General features: G+C 45.8%; 1 protein-coding gene across 1 annotated transcript in view; it reads left to right on the forward strand.

The window, feature by feature from the left end:
• Positions 1 to 13,535, forward strand: part of ACACB (acetyl-CoA carboxylase beta) — a 158,290-nt gene that overhangs the window by 14,825 nt on the left and 129,930 nt on the right. The gene's annotated exons all lie outside the window — the stretch shown is intronic.

The raw sequence follows: 13,535 nt of genomic DNA on the forward strand, positions 1-13,535 counted from the left end.
AATTTGATCTTAGGTAAATCACTTAGCGCAATGCTTGGTACATGCTGGAGAGCACCATAAATGGTAGCACACTCTTTCGTCAATGACTTGATCTGTATTTGTTTACTTAAACTCCAAAACTGTATGAGGAAGACTTCCTTATCATTGTATACATGAGAAAACCCAAGCTCAGAGAGGTGAGGAAACTTGTTCAAGGTCACACAGGAAATGAACAGCAGAAATAGAACCTGAATCCAGATCTCGTGCTCCAACCAATGCACTGTGTCGCCCAGAGGGTTCTTGGTTTCACACTCAAAAATGACTTACATTTCGGTGCAAAACCTGATCCATCATGAGTTCATGGCAATTCTCCTGGTTGTGCCCTTAGGTTTGTGATTTTATTTGCTTCCCAGTGAGATCATAAACCCACGAGGGCGGGGCTGGGCCATTCCTGTCTTGTTTGCTCCATGTCTCCAGCAGCCTGTACCACACCTGGCAGGTGCTCAGGAAATATCTGCTAATGAATGAGTGAATGGCTGAAGAAGGCAAATTCACAGCACAGCAGGGGAAGAGGGGAAGGAGGATAGGATTCCACCTGTGAAGATGGCAAGGACCAGAACTTAGGAGAGCTGAACAGCAGACTTCAACAATTTCTGCAGGGATAATTCAAGTGAGAGGCTAGCCGAACAGATCAGACAGACAGGCCTTTAGACGGCGGAACATGTTTTCCATTGGAGGTGGAGAAACGGCTCCTCTTACCTTCCTTCAAGGCAGGGGCCGATCTGGAACCCTTCAGGCCGGTTTTGCTTGGGATGGCAGATTCACTACATCAAGAATTTGATTTGAACCAGGCATGGTGGTTCAAATGGTGGCTTATGCCTGTAATCCCAGAACTTTGGGAGGCAGAGGTGGGAAGATTGCTTGAGGACAGGAGTTCAAGACCAGCCTGGGCAACATAGAAAGACCCTACCTCTACAAAATATAAAAAAGATTAGGTGTCATGGTGTGCACCTGTAGTCCCAGCTATTTGGGAGGCTAAAACAGGAGGACTGCTTGATCCCAGGAGTTCAAGCCTGCAGTCAGTTATGATTGTGCCACTGGACTCCAGCCTGGGTGACAGAGAGAGACCTTATCTCTACACACACACAAAAAAAAAAAAAAAAAGAAAGAAAAAAGTTTGGTTTGTCTCAACAGGCATTAATTGAGCACCTACAGTGTACCAGGCATTGTGGATGTGCATCTTTCTGGGTCTATACTCTCAGAGAGCCCTGGGAGACTCAATCATTTGAGTAATTTCCTGGCTGAGGGAGAAGCTGAAATGTACAGACTTCTCTTAAATATGTTTTGCTCCCTGAAGTTGTTCCAAAATCAGAGGCCTTGAATGCTGTACACCTGTATTCAACTCTAGGATGGAGTGGTTTGGGATTTGGCACAAAACCAGAGATGTAATAATCTTTGCTTACTCTAGCAGTACTGGCTGGGATTCTCTGAAGACCCAGATGGTCTGACTTGTTGTAAGTTTGAAAACTGCTGACCCTCTTTGGGTGTCTTTTTCAGGCTCTGATTCCACCAATCCAATAGGGTAGCCCATTAAACAATTGAATCAACGACCTGGTCACCTCCACCTATGACAAATCTAGCTTTAGAGTCAGGTAGCCCAGGGTTGAATGCCATGTATACCTCCAAGCTGGTGTGACTTCAAACAAGTCACTCCACCTCTCTGGACATTGAATTCTCATGTGTGAAATGGGATATGTGTAAACAAGATGCTTATAATGGAAGGCATTATTGGTATTATTAATTATTAGGATAAAGCTCTTAGGAGTTCAAGACCAGCCTGGGCAACAAAGTGAGATCCTGTCTCTACAAAAAACAAAAAAACAAAAAAACAAAACTTATCTGGGCATGGTGGCACATGCCTGTAGTCCCAGCTACTCTGGAGGCTGAGGTGGGAGGATGGCTTGAGCCTGGGAGGCAGAGGTTGCAGTGAGCCAAGATCATGCCACTGCACTCCGTCCTGGGTGATAGATCCAGAATTCGCCTCAAAAAAAAGGAATAAAGTTCTTAGTATTTGCAGTCAGGGAGTGTCAGGGAGCAGACTCACTCCCTAGATTCCTAGAGATGACGGTTGCAATTATTTTGCTGTCCCAGAACATTCGTTCCTCTGGGGTAAGGGAGCATGGTGTGTCACCAGTGCCGTCAAGCACAGTTGCAGGGGAAGGCGAAGTTCTTGGATCACACTAGGGGTGTGCCTTTTCAAGTCTTACAGTTCACAGGGAGGGTAGACCTCCCTCCACTGCCAGCTAAAAGTTGTCACGTATCTTCTTCAGATGCAAAAATCTTAAAGGATCATCCTTCACAACATAGCCGATTTGCTAATCACAGCTCCTGCTTTAGGAACTTTGGCAGAGTCCCCAAAAGTAAATTCTTTTTTTTTTTTTTTTTTGAGACGGAGTCTCGCTCTGTCGCCCAGGCTGGAGTGCAGTGGTGCAGTCTCGCCTCACTGCAAGCTCCGCCTCCTGGGTTCGTGCCATTCTCCCACCTCAGCCTCTCCGAGTAGCTGGGACTACAGGCGCCCGCCACCACGCCCGGCTAATTTTTTTTTGTATTTTTAGTAGAGACGGGGTTTCACCGTGGTCTCGATCTCCTGACCTCATGATCCGCCCACCTCGGCCTCCCAAAGTGCTGGGATTACAAGCGTGAGCCACCGCACCTGGCCCCCAAGAGTAAATTCTGCTTGAGATGTCCTGCTCCCTTGGCAGCCTGGTGAGCTCCTATTCAACCTTCAAAGTCCCAGTGCAGATGTTCTTTACTTTTTGCTCTGCCTCACGTCTGTCTCCAACCCAGAACTATCCTCTGTGAACTGCCTTCTAGATGCGGCTTTTCCTGATTCTGAGATTCTAGCAATTAGATCTTACAGAGTTTTGCTCTGTCGCCCAGGCTGCAGTGCAGTAGTATGATCTCGGCTTACTGCAAGCTCCACCTCCCGGGTTCAAGTGATTCTCCTGCCTCAGCCTCCCTAGTAGCTGGGATTACTGCTGCCTGCCACCACACCTGGCTAATTTTTTTGGTCTTTTTTTTTCTTTTTTTCTTTTCTTTTCTTTTCTTTTTTTTTTTTTAGACGGAGTTTCACTCTTGTTGCCCAGGCTGGAGTGTGATGGCACGATCTTGGCTCACTGCAACTTACGCCTCCTGGGTTCAAGTGATTCTCCCGCCTCAGCCTCCCAAGTAGCTGGGATTACAGGCATCCCCCACCACGGCCAGCTAATTTTTTGTGTTTTTAGTAGAGACGGGGTTTCACTATGTTGGCTAGGCTGGTCTCGAACTCCCAAACTCAAGTGATCCGCCTGCCTCAGCCTCCCAAAGTGCTGGGATTATGGGCATGAGCCACTGCACCCAGTCAGTAATTAGATTTTAACTTTAAAAGTTTTTCTTTATTTGGGCAGAACATACCTATCTCCCCCAAAGTCTTTCCAAGAAGAAGAACCCAAAGTCTACAGAAGTACTTTTGTTGCTTTCTTTTTTTTTTTTTTTAAAGCAATAGTAGATGGACTTTTTTTCCCCAATTTAATTAATTAATTTGTTTTCTGAGAGAGGGTCTCGCTATGTTACCCAGGCTGGTCCTGAACTCCTGGGCGCAAACGATCCTCCCACTTTGGCCTCCCAAAGTGCTGGAATTATAGGCATGAGCCACTGTGTCTGGTCAACTTAATAAATTATTAATTGACAAATAAACATTGCTTATTTATTTGTGGCCTGGACACAAGCCAGGCACAGTGGCTCAGGCCTGTAATGCCAACACTTTGGGAGGCCAAAGTGGGAGGATCACTGGAGGCCAGCCTGGGTGACAAAGCAAGACCCTGTCTCGAAAATAAATAAATAAATAAATAAAAAAGAATGGCTACAGATTTAAAAACAAGCCCACAACTCTAAAAAACAAGGCAGTGACCAGTCATTAGGCCCTTTTCTAGCGTTTGTGGACAGAAATTATTCATGTAGAGCAGGAGAGTGTGAGAATTAGGAGCTCAGACTCCAAAGTGAGGCCACGTGGGTCTTAAAGTGTGGGCTTAGGAGTGACTGGGCCTTGGTTTTCTCGCCTGTGAAAGGAGCAGGACCCTGCATGTAAAGCTCTTAGCACAGTGGCTGTCATAGGCCACACACATGCCAGTGACACAGAAAAACACTTGTCATGACTTATTAGGAATCACTTCCTCTTCCCTGCAACACTCCCTAACATTTCCTTTCTTCCCTTCTTCAACCCCTATGTGGGCATTAAAAAAATAATCCTTTGTTGAAATAACCTAAAAAATGGTCTCCCTGGGCCCCCAAACACACCCAGAGTCCTTAGGAGCATCCTCATTGGATCAGGGAACAGATAGGATGTTAATTCAGCCTGGTGCATGCTGCCGAAAGCCCAGAGACTTTCCCCTTTGGAAAAATACCTGCCCCTGCAGGGCACCATCCCCTCTGCCCCGCCAAAGAGTTCTAGGCTGCAGGCCTGGGAAGCTGTCCTTGATGGGGGGATCTATCTGCCTGTCCTGCCTGGGCTGGCCGATCCTTAGAGAGTGGCTCTGACACCTGACCAGGACTGACAGGTGCTGCGAACCAGATGTGAATCCTTTCTGTCCGTGAGTGGAGGAAGATGCTCACAGCAGAAGCCGCAATCACTATCACCTGCCTGGTTCTTTCTGTTTGGTGCACCAGGAAGGGGAAGGCTCTATTTGGTGTTGAGTGACTACATGAATCTTGGTTGATTCTCACAATAAGGCAGGTGAGGTAGGCGAGGCTGGGTATTTTGCCCCTTTTCTAGATGGGGACACTGAGGTTTGGAGAGGGGAGGTGATTTGTTCAAGATCACACTGTCTGTTGGTGGCAGAGTCCTGGAGTGGTGGCTCACACTGCCCGTGGTGCTCTAAGTACAGATGGTGAATGCTGATGGCTCAGATGTGTACAGCCCAACTGCATCCAGCACTGCACTCAGTTCCCCAGGGGGAATGAACTCATTGAGCTCTTAACAGCCCAGCAATGCTGTAGGTACCATCCTTATCCCCATTTTGCAGATGAGGAGACTGATGATCAGACAGGGCATTTAACTTGTCCAAGCTTTCCCCAGCTTGTAAGTGGCAGAACTGACATGTGAACCCAGATCAGTTTCCAGGGGACCAAACAAGGTGCCCGCTGACAGTCAACTTTGGCCGCCAATCATGCCTCAATATAGTGGAAGAACTGGCCCGGAGCTGGGGATCTTGGTTGGTCCCAGTCTTTGGCTGTGTGGCTAATTGCTCCTGGCCTCCATTTGCTCACCTACAAAACAAGCACACTGGACTTGATGATCCCTGTGCTTCCCCACATTCAGCTGTAGGTTGCAGCAGGTGGCTTTTGAGAAACACTCTGATCTGTGACACCCCGGACCTGCAGGCCGAGTGCAGGTGAAGGTGTCCACCAGTCAGCCTCTTACGCCCTGGCAGCCACACTTGGCCTGTCCCCATCAGTTTAATTATCTCTGAATTTGCGAAAGGACATTGTGCAACTTGCTGGAGGGCCCCTGACCACCCCCTCTTCGTCCCGATACTGTTGCTTCTCTTTCCTGCCTGGGCTGACCTGTGTGTCCAGCTGGCCATTCGTGCCCAGTATGGCCAAACACAAGTTGTGCTGAGTCTCACCCTCCCTTCTGGACAGGCGTCTGATAGATGAACCCCTTGGAACATCTGTCGATGTTGTTTTCCTGTCCACCCAGGGCTGTTGTGATTACAGGACTGTTTAAAGCCTATTGCAGAGATGGAGAGTTGGGCAAGAGGGCAATTGCATGAGCAGTGAAATAAGGCTAAGTACAGAAATGTGGCAAGCCGGAGGGAGGTGGCCCTCGAGCCCACGAAGCCCCTGGGAGCGCAGATAGCCTCTTAACTACCTAAGCTTGAGGTCAGGAGAAGGCTGAGTGAGGACCTTTGAAATGGCTTAAATTTATGGGTGACAGATAAAGGCATGCTGCACTGCCAACTTGGGGGAACGCTCACCCATGTCGGAGTGCTGGCCGGTCCAAGCCCCGCCCCCATGGCATGATGCACACCACCAGCCTTCTGTTGAAAGGTGACACTCTGCCAGCTGGGTTCCCTTAGTCACCCTGTGGGCGCCTGTCAGCCTCACTCAAGAATGGAGCTGGTGGCTGCATCCCCAGTGACGGTAAGTGGCAACAAGTGCTGGGGAGTTAATCTTGGTGGGAGGAAAAATCCAAGCATGGATGGGGATTGCTGGATGCCGACATTCTGTCCCCTCTGTCCTTCAAAGACCTCACCAGGCATGGGGATGAGTGTACTGTGTTGGAGGGGGGGGAGGTACTGGAAAACAGACTCTTGACTCCCGTTTTTTCCCTGCCCTTGCCTGGTGACTGGCCAGCACTTACCAGGACTGAGCAGTTTCTTGCGTTCATTGTGGTGAAGGCCACGATCGCTCTTCCACCGGGCAGCTGTTGCTTGGGTTAGGTTTGCAAGACATAAAAATAGCTTTGTCTGGCACCTGGTTTTCAGGTCGGGTTGGGTTATTTCAGCGAAGGGCAGCAGCTTGTCATGATAGCATCCACAGAGGTTCACTGGAAGGGCTCATCTGGCCTTTCTTGCTCATGGAATCAAACTGCATGATCAGTGCTCATTCTCGACCATGGCCCCCCCAACCCCCGTCTGGCACCATTAGTTTACGTGTCCATCTGTGGCTGTGTCTTAAAGGTACACAGCCAGGTGTCTGTCTGCTTTTAGGATCATATCTACACACTCCTTGTACCACCTGCTGCCTTATGGAATTTACTTATCTCCACTGCGGTGGTGGGACACTGGAAAAGGTATGAGCAAGGGAAAGTTACTGATCCACAGTTTACCAAGCTGTAAAATGGAAGTCAAATAATGACAATGACAATAATAACGTCCATTGGGTTGTTCCTTTTTTTTTTTTTTTTTTGAGATGGTGTCTCACTCTGTCACCCAGGCTGGAGTGCAGTGGTGTGATCTCAGCTCACTGCAACCCGTGCCTCCTGGGTTCAAGTGATTCTCCTGCCTCAGCCTCCCAAGTAGCTGGGATTACAGGCGTGCACCACCATGCCCAGCTAATTTTTGTATTTTTTAGTAGAATGAGGTTTCACCTTGTTGGCCAGGCTGGTCTCAAACTTCTGACCTCAGGTGATCCACCTGCCTCAGCCTCCAAAATTGCTTGGATTACAGGTGTGAGCCATCACGCCCGGTCCCATGGGGGTGTTTTGAGGATTGGAGGGAGGTGGTGGTGAGGGTCTTGGGAGCTTGAAGACGCTCCACAAATTTGATGGCTTATATGTGTGGTTGCTATATAGGTACAGATGTTATGCAGAGAGCAGCAGTGAGGTGAATGGGGTGAGAATTCGTATCTCCATTTTATAGATGAGGAAACTGAGGCTCAGAGAGTTTCTTCTGTAGCTTTCTCAAATAGTTCCCCGATTTGTCTCTGTGTATTCACTTAGGAAAATTTCTTGTGTGGGGTGACCTTTGGGTCCCATGTCATTACTCCACAAAGAAAAGGGAAAGGCTCTGAGGTTTTTCATGTAGGTAACCCTGGCAAGGAAGGTTTGGGGGATTAGATCCAACAGAATAACAGATTGTAAAGGATTTGCAGAGTGAGAGAAGGGCTGAACTAGGGAGAAGAGCTGGCCACTGCATTCATCAGAGCCTCTGCTGTACAGCTTGCAGCTTTACCTGCCATCCCTCTATCACCTGCCATGCGTGTGTCTAACCATCTTGCCCATCGACTCATCCACTCACCTTCTCTCCCCACGCACCACCTACTCATCCTTCTATCTGTAGTTAATCTGCCATCCATTTGTCCAGCCAGCCAGGATTTTCTAAGCAAGTTCTTGAAGAACTTACATCATGCGGCCGGGCACGGTGGCTCACGCTTGTAATCCCAGCACTTTGGGAGGCCGAGGCGGGTGGATCACGAGGTCAGGAGATCGAGACCACGGTGAAACCCCGTCTCTACTAAAAATACAAAAAATTAGCCGGGCGCGGTGGCGGGTGCCTGTAGTCCCAGCTACTCGGAGAGGCTGAGGCAGGAGAATGGCGTGAACCCAGGAGGCGGAGCTTGCAGTGAGCCGAGATTGCGCCACTGCACTCCAGCCTGGACGACAGAGCGAGACTCCGTCTCAAAAAAAAAAAAAAAAAAAAAGAACTTACATCATGCAAAACTTGCATAATTTGATTGGCTTTCCAACAGGAATCAATGTAAACAATGTATTCTCACAACTCATAATTCACAACCGTTGTAGCACATTTTTGTCTTGATGCTACACTTCTCTCTCTCTCTCTCGTTGTCCATGCTGGAGTGCAGTGGCGTGATCTTGGCTCACTGCAACCTCCCCCTCCTGAGCTCAAGCAATTCTCCTGCCTCAGCCTCCCAAGTACCTGGGACTACAGGCACACACCACTGCCCATGGCTAATTTTTATATTTTTTGTAGAGACTGGCTTTCGCCATGTTGGCCCAGGCAGGTTGTAAACTCCTGAGCTCAAGAGATCTGCCCGCCTTGGCCTCTGAAAGTGCTGGGGTTACAGGCATGAGCCACCGTGCCTGGCCTTGATGCTGCACTTTTCTAAGCAATAATTCAAGTATTTTTTAACTGGGGTGGGGGATACCCACCCTATCAATTTTATGCACCTGCTGTTTCTTATATCTCACAATTTCAAATGTGCACATTTAAAATTTGCCTAAGATTGGTCGCATTTGTATGAGTTGTTCTCTTCAGCCCTTTCTTTCAAAACTGTCATGGAGATACTTGGCTCATTCTCTTGGTGTTCCTGAATGCAGTTTCAGAAATGAGAACTTTAAAAATCAAAATTCCAGCTTGGTTCAAGACATTGGTTGGCGCTCAATGTGTGTGCGTGTATATATATATATATAATTTTATTTTTTCAGCACACAGTTTTTTTTCATTTGTTTTGTTTTGTTTTTTTGAGACAGGATCTCGCTTGGTTGCCCAGGCTGTGCACTGGTGCAATCATGGCTCACTGTAGTCTTGATGTCCCAGGCTCAAGTGAGCCTCCCGCCTTGGCCTCCCAAAGTATTGGGATTACAGACGTAGCCATCGCCCCCACCTTACACACAGTTTTTGAGCTCTTACTCTGTGCCAGGCACCAAGCTGGGTACAAGGATCCAAAATGAATGACACTTGGTCTATGTCCCCAAGGACCACCCAGTCGGTCAGGAGAACAGACAACCGAACAAGCGACTTCCATGCCATGTTGTCTGTGTCACCATGATGGAAGTCTGTATCCAGGCCTCCCAGGCCAGGATGGACTGGGCAAAGGGCCCCAAGGGAGTGGACTGCCGAATTTCTAAAGCATTTGGCCACTGTGGCCAGCGGAGGGCATGAGAGGGAGTGGCCACTCAGCAGGGGTCAGGTTTAGAGGGGCCCCGTATGCCCTCCTTTCCTGGGGAGGATGTAGGATTTAATCTATTGGGCCTCTGGGAAAGCCAGGATAGCTTTTGCAACATTTTTGGCAATGTTCTCTGCCTGTTGTTAATTTCAAAATTTTTCCTGAGGGCATGTGTGAACCAGCTGTTTCAGGACTCGGACCTTTCTTGCAGACAATTTTAAAGATTTTCTTGAGAATTTATTGTGTGCAAGAGAAATAGTAATAATATGAAATAGACTTTGTCCCCAGAGGTTCCTAGCTCACCATTCAGAGGCAAAAGGAGATGGGAAGGCAGGGACCAGGCAGAGGGGTTGAGACCAGAGATTCACAACCAAAGGGCAGTTTTGCCTCCCATGGGACATTTGTCAATGTCTGGAGATGTTTTGGTTGTTCCAGCTGATGGAGGTAGATGCTACTGGCATCAAACAGGCAGAGGTCAAGGGTGTTGCTCTACATACTATAATGCACAGGACAGCCCCCAACACAAAGAATTTTCCAGCCCTAAATATCAGTAGTGCCATAGTTGAGAAATCCTGGGTTAAGAACAAGGCTTGGGCATCAGAAAGATACCCATAGTACTGCTATGTATTTGTTTGAGTCGTTGTTTTCAATTCTTTTGGGATATACCTTGGAGTGAGATTGCTGGATCATATGATAATTCTATGTTCAACTTTTTAAAGAACCACCAAACTCTTTTCCACAACAGCTCCACCATTTTAAATTCCTACTGACAATGGTTAAGAGTTCCAATTTCTGTACCTCTTCACCAACACTTGTTATTCTCTCTCTCTCTCTTTTGGGTTATAGCCATCCCAGTGCATGTGAAGTGGTATCTCACTGTGATTATATGATTTGCATTTTCCTGATGCCTAAGCATGTTGAATATCTTTTCATCTATTTATTGACCATTTGTATATCTTCATTGGAGCAATGTCTATCCAAGTCTTTTGTCCACTTAAAAATTGGATTGTCTTTTTGTTGTTGAGTTTTAGGAGTTCTTTACACATTCTGGGCACTAGACTCTTATCAGATATATGGCTTGCAAATGGTCCTCCCATTCTGTAGGTTATCTTTTCACTTTCTTGATAGCATCCTATGATTCACGAAAGCTTTTAATCTTGATGAAGTCCAATTTACCTATTTTTTCTTATGTTGCTCATGCTTGTGGTGTCATATCTAAGAATCAATTGACAAATCCAAGGTCATGATGATTTACTTCTATGTTTTCTTCTAAGAGGTTTGTGGTTTTAGCTTTTATATTTAGGTCTTTGATCCATTTTGAGTTAACGATTGTATGTGGTATGAAGTAGGGGTCCAACTTTTTATTCTTGTGCGTGCGGAAATCCAGTTGTTCCAGCACCATGTGGTATTGAAGAGATAATACTTTTTTTTTTTTTTGAAATGGAGTCTTGCTCTGTCGCCCAGGCTGGAATGCAGTGGTGCAATCTCGGCTTACTGCAAGCTCTGCCTCCCAGGTTCATGCCATTCTCCTGCCTCAGTCTCCCGAGTAGCTGGGACTACAGGCGCCTGCCACCATGCCTGGCTAATTTTTTTTGTATTTTTAGTAGAGACGGGGTTTCACCGTGTTAGCCAGGATGGTCTTGATCTCTTGACCTCGTGATCTGCCTGCCTCGGCCTCCCAAAGTGCTGGGATTACAGGCGTGAACCACCGCGGCCAGCCTGAAGAGATAATTCTTTCTCCATTGGATGGTCTTGATATCCATGTCAAAAATAGATTGACCATAGATGTATAGGTTTCTATTCCATTGATCTATATGTCTATCTTATGCCAAATACCATGTTGTTTACTGTAGCTTTGTAGTAAGTTTTGAAATTGGGAAATGTGAATCTTCAAATGTATTTTTTAAGATTGTTTTGGCTGATTGGGACCTCTTGAAATTCCACATAAATCTGTATATTCCTTTGGATAATATGGACATCTTAACAATAAGTCTTCCAATCCAGGAGCAAGGTATGTCTTTCCATTTATTTAATTCTTCTTTAATTTCTTTTAGTAATGTTTTGTAGTTTTCAGTGTACAGGTCTCTCACTTCTTTGGTTAAATTTATTCCTAGGTAGGAAACAAGTGTGATAGGCAATAATAGAAAAAGGAAACATTGAAATTAAACGTATTTATTTCTAGGTGTTTTATTCTTTTGAATGCTATTATAAATGGAATTGTTTTCTTAATTTCCTTTTCAGATTATTTACCACTGGTATATAGAAACACAACTATTTTTGTGTATTTATCTTGTATCCTGCAACTTTGCTTAATTATTCTTATTACCTCTACAATACCAAAGTTTTCTGTGTGTGTATTATCTGGCATTTTCTACATATAGGACCACGTAATCTGTGAATAGAGGTGGCTTTACTTCTTCCTTCCTAATCTGGATGTCTTTTATTTCATTTTATTGTCTAATTGCTTTGTCTAGAAATTCCAGTACAGTGTTGAACAGCATCGGTAAAAGTGGGCATCCTTGTCTTATTCCTGGTTAAAGCTATCAGTCTTTCCCCATTTAGTATGATGTTAGCTGTGGATTTTTCATAAATGTACTTTATTAAGTTGCAGTTCCCTTCTGTTCCTAATTTTCTGAATGTTGTTATCATGAAAGGGTATTGGATTTTGTCAAATGCTTTTCCTGAATCAATTGAGATGATCATGTGTTTTTTTTTTCCTTTGTTCCATTAATGTGGCATGTTACACTGACACTGAGCCACCCTTGGCTGACTTTTCTTTAAAAAAAAAAAAGATGATCTCAAAAGGAAAAAACCCTTCTGACCCTGTGTACTACCTAGAAAATAGCCTTGGCAACAAATCAGCAAATTCTGCTGCTGAAAGTGTGTAAGAAGTACTTGAATTGTTTAGTTCTGGGAAATATTGAGAACTTTTCCACTTCCCTTAAAAACATTGTATTGAAATTTAAAAAGAAAAAGCTTTATGGCTGGGCGCAGTGTCTCACACCTGTAATCCTAGCACTTTGGGAGGCAGAGGCGGGCGGATCACTTGAGGTCAGGAGTTAGACACCAGCCTAGCCAACATGGTGAAACCCCATCTCTACAAAAAATACAAAAATTAGCCGGGCATGGTGGTGGGCACCTGAAATCCCAGCTACTAGGGAGGCTGAGGCTCAAGAATCTCTTGAACCCAGGAGGCAGAGGTTGCAGTGAGCCGAGATTATGCCACTATACTCCCACCTGGGTGACAGAGTGAGATTCTGACTCAAAAAAAAAAAAAAAAGTTTTTAGATACCAAATTGACTTGCTGAGCTTTGTGGTCCTACTTTTGTAATGCTTCTAGTATATAATTGTGGCAAAATTGGTTCAGAAATTTCAACACATAGAGAGAGGTCCCATTTAAAAATTTTTTTTGAAATAGGGTCTCATTCCGTTGTCCAGGCTGGAGTGCAGTGGTGCCATCTTAGCTCATTTCAACCTCTGCCTCCCGGACTTTTCTTTTCTTTTTCTTTTTCTTTTTCTTTTTTCTTTTTTTTTGAGACAAAGTCTCACTCTGTTGCCCGGGCTGGAATGCAGTTGCATGATCTCGGCTCACTGCAACCTCCACCTCCAGGTTCAAGTGATTCTCATGCCTCAGACTCCTGAGTAGCTGGAATTACAGGCACCCACCACCATGCCCAGCTAATTTTTGTATTTTTAGTACAGACAGCGTTTCACCATGTTGGCCAGGCTGGTCTCAAACTCCCAACCTCAGGTGATCTGCCCACCTCAGCCTCCCAAAGTGCTGGGATTACAGGCATGAGCCACCACACTGGGCTCATTTTTAAAACAAGATTTCCTTCAAATAACAATGATCTACTCATTAGTAGGGCAGAGTTAGGGTGACAGAAAGAGGTGTGGCTTAGAGATTGGAATACCTGGGTTCATTCTTTCAATACACACTCGCAAGCCCTCATTGCATACCAGGCACTGGTCTAGACCCTGCAATAGAAAACACTCTCCCGAGGCTTGTTGGGCTTCTATGCTAGTTGTAAGCATACCCCACACTGGGGATGATGGCACCCTTCCTCCCTCCAGGGCCGTGATGATGAATGACTATATGATAATAATACTAGAATGATGATGATGATGACAGAAGCAACAATTCCCTTTCATTTATAAAGTGGAATATA

The sequence above is a fragment of the Symphalangus syndactylus genome, chromosome 13 (genome assembly GCF_028878055.3).
Source record: "Symphalangus syndactylus isolate Jambi chromosome 13, NHGRI_mSymSyn1-v2.1_pri, whole genome shotgun sequence".
Classification (NCBI taxonomy): Eukaryota; Metazoa; Chordata; class Mammalia; order Primates; family Hylobatidae; genus Symphalangus; species Symphalangus syndactylus.